Source organism: Rutidosis leptorrhynchoides, chromosome 1 (genome assembly GCF_046630445.1).
Source record: "Rutidosis leptorrhynchoides isolate AG116_Rl617_1_P2 chromosome 1, CSIRO_AGI_Rlap_v1, whole genome shotgun sequence".
Lineage (NCBI taxonomy): Eukaryota > Viridiplantae > Streptophyta > Magnoliopsida > Asterales > Asteraceae > Rutidosis > Rutidosis leptorrhynchoides.
In genome coordinates, this window is record NC_092333.1 from 595392391 (window position 1) to 595398664 (window position 6274).

The window sequence follows — 6274 nt, forward strand, 5'->3', positions numbered from 1 at the left end:
AATTCATTTAAAATGGAATAGAAGAGAATAAAAAGGCAAAGAAAAGAATAAATAAAAGCTAAGTGTGGGAAGAATTTACCAAGTTCTTTAAAACACATGTTGTCGTCCAGACCAGTTGTAGGTTGACGAAAAATCTAGAAAAGTCATCTCTAAAATCAGCAGGAAATCCACGGACCTCAGCATCAAACAGGGTCGCCAAGTGGTCAGACTTATCCTAACCATGAGAGTATCTGTCTCGTAAAATGGGAAGGGCGCCGTGCAAATTAGCTTGATAAGACTAATGAATCAGACCCCCAGAAAGGATAATCTCCTTAAAGATTAAAAATCAGCTTTTAAGCCTGATATTACTCAATCCTTGAGATTGACCTTAAAGATTGAGAATTACAAACTCATGGAATTCAATGATATCTAAACTCGAGCTTGAACGAGAAAATATTTTGATCAAAATTAAAACCGATTTGTTTTCTGAAAACCTATTTTCATTGCGTTCATTACCATTGAATGTAAAATCCTAGGAATTCACCTGAAATTCATTAGGTCACCTGAACCAAATCGGGTGTCAACCGTAAGAACGGTTTTTGCATAACATGGTCGAAGACAGGACCTTATGCCAGACTGAAAAATTTTTCAGGGTGATCTTTACTATTTCTCCTACAAAGGATAGTAATTGCATCCGACACGTTGTGGACCATGAACAAATGCATGTCATTAGACATTGCCTTAACAGTTGCTTGTTCATCGCTTTTCTTTACAACCGGACGGTAGTTTACCGAAAGGTAATATACGGAGCAAGTATACTGGACGTGTGCTTTCCTAATACAAGGATTAGCAAGTGGGTGACACAAAACCATAAGTTTTGAGCTAAATTTTGAAAATATGAAACCCACAAAACCCACAAAAATATTTTACAAACACCGGTGAAGGGTTATTCTGAAAAACTTATCTAGGGTAAAATCTAGAATGAATTTTCAAAAGATCAAATGTTTTCAAAAAGATCCAATTTCCTTAAAGGATCTAAATTTTCATAGTCATGTGGGACTGTAAACCACATCGTTACTATCATTGTTTATACCGCCGTATCAAAATCATTGATGTTTAAAGTGTGAGAATAAAAAAGTGATTCGAGTGAAGTGTGATTTAATTTCAAGTTCTGTATTGCTTGAGGACAAGCAACCCTCAAGTGTGGGGATATTTGATAGTGCTCCAAATAAACATATATTTAGGCACAATATCCTTCCAATACGTAAAGTTTTCAGTTGCAATTGTTCTATTTTCAAGTAATATTCGTTTAAATAAATAACTGCGAAGACAAAAGAAGAAAACGACGATTTGAAGACGCAAATGACCAAAAAAGCTCAAATGTTCATGTAACATCCCGTTTTTCTTCATACATGTCCAAGGTACGTAATTGATCTTTAGAATGTTCATACTTGGTTGTATAATTGTATAAATATGATTGTACAAAGTGTGTATGAAGGGTACCAAGCATGTACGTGTTGCTTGTTCGAATGTCGAAGAAAACTGAACTTTGTTTGAGTTACAAGGTGTGTACGTACCTTTTTGACCTCAAATAAAGTTTGAGTTGATGTTTCAAAACCTTACTATTAGAAAGTAAATCTTATTACATTTCCAACGATATTTGATTCGTCGTAAACGGAATTACGGTTTGAAAGTTACGACCAAAACAAGTGTCAGAAAAAATGCGAAAAAGGGCCCAGGCGCAAATTGCGGCTGGTGGGCTCAATTTGCGGCTGGCGACGGTTCTTCAGCACCCAAATGGGCGTATTCTTGCGGCCACTTTTGCGGCTGGCTGTAATTTGCGGCCAGTAGGCGCAAATTGCGGCTGGAAATGCATTTTTGGTGATTTTCTTGATATTTTGAGTTTTAATGAAGGGTATTTGTGTATTTTCACTTGTGGACGGATTTGTAGCCTTAATATCAGTTTGTGATCCAATTTTGGATCATTTTCACATCCACACAACTCTCTCATCTCATCTTAGAGAGAGAGGGAGATTTCTAGAGAGAGATTTAGAGATTTGAGGAAGAAGAAGCTTGAATCGATCAAAGGTCCGGGTATTAAAGTTGTTCATCTTGTTCTTGGCTATGTTTTGGTTGTAGTGGTAAGTTCTAACTCCGAAATTTATCTTTATGATTTGATATTCAAGTTAGGGTTTTAAGCTTTTTAGTTGTAAAACTCATTTAGATGATGAAGTGGGTTTATGGAAACTAGTTATTTTTTTATACATGGCGGGTTTTGGGTTGATTGACATTTTGGCCATGATTAGGCTTTGGTTTTAGGTGTAATCACTTAGTTTAGTGATTTTGGAAGCGTTGGAACCCTTTTGGGTATATTCGAGTTGACTAATTTTGAAATGGGTTAAAATTAGGGTTTATGTGTCAAAATGGGTTTCGAGTGATGAAATTATGAGTTTGGGTCTTGCGTGTGTTGGTTAAATGTTAGAACACTTGTGTTGACTTGGTTTTTGGGTGTAAACCCTAATTTAGGTCAAAACGGGTCAAATGGGTATTTCGGGACAAGTAAGCTTGATTCGGTGTCAAATTAGGTTTTAAGTCAAGTTTTGGTAAATCAAGTAGGTAAATACTTGATTTAAGTGTTAGTGGTTGTCTTGGAAATATAATCACTAGTCGTTAGTGATATTGGGGCGTTTTATGACTTTGGTCAAAATGAGCAATTTGAAATGGGTCAAAATTGAGGATGACACTAATTTGGATTAATTGGATGTTACACGCAATTGTTAAGTGTTAAATGATGCTTTTGATGTAATTACTCGCGAGAAGTGATTTTAGGTTAAAATTTGGTGTTTTAGCAATAAAGTCAAACTTGGTCAACCATGGAATGGGTTTTGTGGAAAATACGAGCTAGTATGCGTTTAGAGGTTAAAGTTGACATATTTGTGTATTTTGGGAACGCGGGAACTAGTCTAATTAGTTTTGGACCTTCGGGTAGCGTTAAAAGTGCAAAAGGGTGTATTTTGCACTTGTTGTTCATTTGGGCGGGTCGAGACTCCAAATGGGGTTGTATGTTGATTATGTGTATACCTATATGCGTATTATAGGTAAAATCTTGCTCGGTTGCGTGTGGTGAAGATTTCGCGCATGGTTTGTATTGCTCGAGTTCACGAGGTGAGTGGAATAATTATATATGTATATATATGATTTATTTACTTGTGGGGTATGGGTTTAAAGTTCGATGTTGACAATACCATATCCTCGTGCGAGTTGCTATTTAATGTATGGAGTTAAAGTTCGATGTTGACGATGCCATACCATTTATTGTTTGTTGGATGAGGGTTTAAAGTTCGGTGTTGACGATACCTCATGTATGGAGTTAAAGTTCGATGTTGACGATGCCATACCACTATTGTAGTGATTTTGATGAGGGGTTAAAGTTCGATGTTGACGATATCTCATATGTGGGTTTTAAGTTCGATGTTGACGATACCACATTAAATGGGGCGAATGGGGTTTAAGTTCGATGTTGATGATACCATTCGTGGGGCTAGCCTTGAAATCTTGGATACTAATGGATGTTGTGAACATCACTATTTTTGGTGTGATGTAGCGTAGCATATTATATTGTTCGTGTTATATGCTATTGTTTGTGCTAGCTTGCATATTGGAGATTTTAGCGTTATACTTTGCAATGGTATGCTAATTATATTGCTAGTGTGTATGCGGTAATTGTGTAAGTGATTGCAAGTAAGTAGATTATATATGTATGTGTATAATTATTTCATTCACTAAGCGTTAAGCTTACCCCTCTCGTTGTTTACCATCTTACAGGTATTGTGATTATGAAGCTAGCTAGTTGTAGACTAGATGCTTAGGTGCGCTTGGGCTCGATGGGGTAGCTTTTGGATCTTTGGACGTGGATGGGGGATTTGGTAGTCCCTGGGATTATGCTCTTGGTATTGGGTTGGGTTATTGAGTCTTAACCCGTATTTCTTGTGATCGGGTCATTATTACAAATGATTTTGTAAAGTGTAATTTGTGTGCCAAGGGTCATTATAGATTGTTAAACGTATCATTATGATGTTATGTTTCGATTAAAACAGAGTTGAAAATGTATTGTATTAATGGGACCTAACTAATAAAAAAAAAATGTACTCCGTTTTTGGTGTAACGGATTGGGGTTGTTACAAGTGGTATCAGAGCATAGTCTAAGGGAATTAGGTAACCTTGGAATAGGTGCCTGATCTTAGACTTATTGACGGTTGTGCGTTATTTGTGGGACTTGTAGGAATAGGGGTCGGTTTGAGATTTGTTAGTGCCTTAGAGTAGGTGACTAACTAGGACTTGTGATTGTCCAAAGCGTGATTATGTGGGGCCTTATTTCGTGTGTAAATTAGTGCCTTAGATTGCTAGTGCCTAATGTAAGTAGGCGAACTTGGACATTGTTTTAGTGATAGTCACCTAGGTTGTAGGTTGACTTGTTGTTGCGGTGTACTTGTGTATATTTATTATTATATTGTATATAGGTATATATATACAGGTATCGATTGGTGCGGTGTCCTAGAGACGAATCTATTGGAGAGATTCGAATGTTTGGCGGTTTGAGTGATCAAGTTCGCGGTAAGGACTTTGGTCATTCGGGTACTAGGAATTATCGCCTCTTATTTTGTGTGAATGTTGCGTCAGTCCGGGTAAAGTACTTTGTGTGACCATGTGAAAATGGTAAGGTACACATTTGTAATAATGACCGATCACCATTATTACGAACGTGTATCTTGACACCAAGCATGACATGACGAGTACCGAGCGGAGGAAACGTGGCATGGTTGGGGTAGAATCGGGACGAGTTAGGAATCTTTTATTGGTTCCTAGAATATAGTAGTCTCGAGTGATGTACTTGTTGTCACATCGGGTTCTCTGTGAGTCGGGAAGTATTACGGTGGATTCGGTTAGTTAAGTGAGTGAGCCAACTCACGAGTTTGATGCGTGCTTAGTCACCGTAAGTAGTGGGTGCACTATTGAGATTGTTATTGGTTTTAGTTACCCATCGTAACTATGATGACCGAATTATTGTATGCGTGTGTGTGCGTCGAGGACTTAAATTCCGTAATGGAATGCGACAAGTCTAATGATTGTAGTTTTGAGTTACACTCGGTAGAGTGTGTGGTTAGAGAATCATGTTGGGATTCTTGTTGTGAGTCACCTTGGAATTTGGCGAATCGGGGAGTCTTCGGGTCATTAAACTCATGGGAGTGGGACCCGTATGACGGTGATTGCATTAGTACGTTAGCGTGTTGTGGATTATAGGGTAACATTCCTAACGGAATACCCCTTGATGATGTGGTTGTGTCGATGTATGGGAAGAGTGTAAGACTTGGTGTTTCCAAGCATCTCTTTAGTGTTAGATAAAGGGTTTCGTGAGGCTGTATCGTTTGGCCTTGTGGAAATTACGAGTAGCGTGTGATCGCTAGGAACTTTCGATAAGACAATAAATCGTAAGGTTTGTCGGGTAGGAATGACTTCGGGTCATAATTGTAGAGAAATGGGTGACATCGGGTGTATGGAACCCAAAGGTCGAGTTTCTAAATCTCGGTAGAATGCGGTGGGTGTCTGCATGTCACTGCGTCAGGTGCCCCTTTATACCTGCAAAGTGTGATGTTCAACTCCGGTGATGGTGTGATCACTTTGTGCTTAGGGTGACGGTGAGATACCCTTGGAAGCATCGGAGATTATAATAGTGATCGACGGGTGATAGTAGTTCGACGGTGGCGAAAGTCGAAGTTTAAGAGCATTGTGGTCAATACTTTTTATGAAGTGACGGATGAGCGAATCTTGCTGCTCTTAAGTGTTAGACGAGTAAAGATGACCGGTGAGCCGGTGATGGACTTAATGGTCGGTTAGGCCGAAGGTTACGATGAATTGTAAATATTGCGGTCAATGCAATTATCGTGTCGGATTGGTCACTCTTCTCCATGATAGTGAGTAATTGTTGATAAAGGTCCGTTGAGTGGAAGTTCGGGTGATCCCGACTGAGAAGCAAGACAGATCGAGCGGAGTGGCATATGCCTAGGCTTAGAGGAATATGTAGGACTTTGGTGGAGTTCGCTTTGCGAACAACGAATGGCTATTAATTGTGATTAGTGGTATGAAGGTGCGATGTCGTCGCGTGTACGATATTTCAAGTGAATGTGTATGACGGCTCTGAGAGCCTAAAGTAAATTTGCAGTGATTTGATGTTTATGATTAGTGATGAGAATGATCATGTGTGTTGTGAAATGGTAATTCCGCGGGATGTTATCAT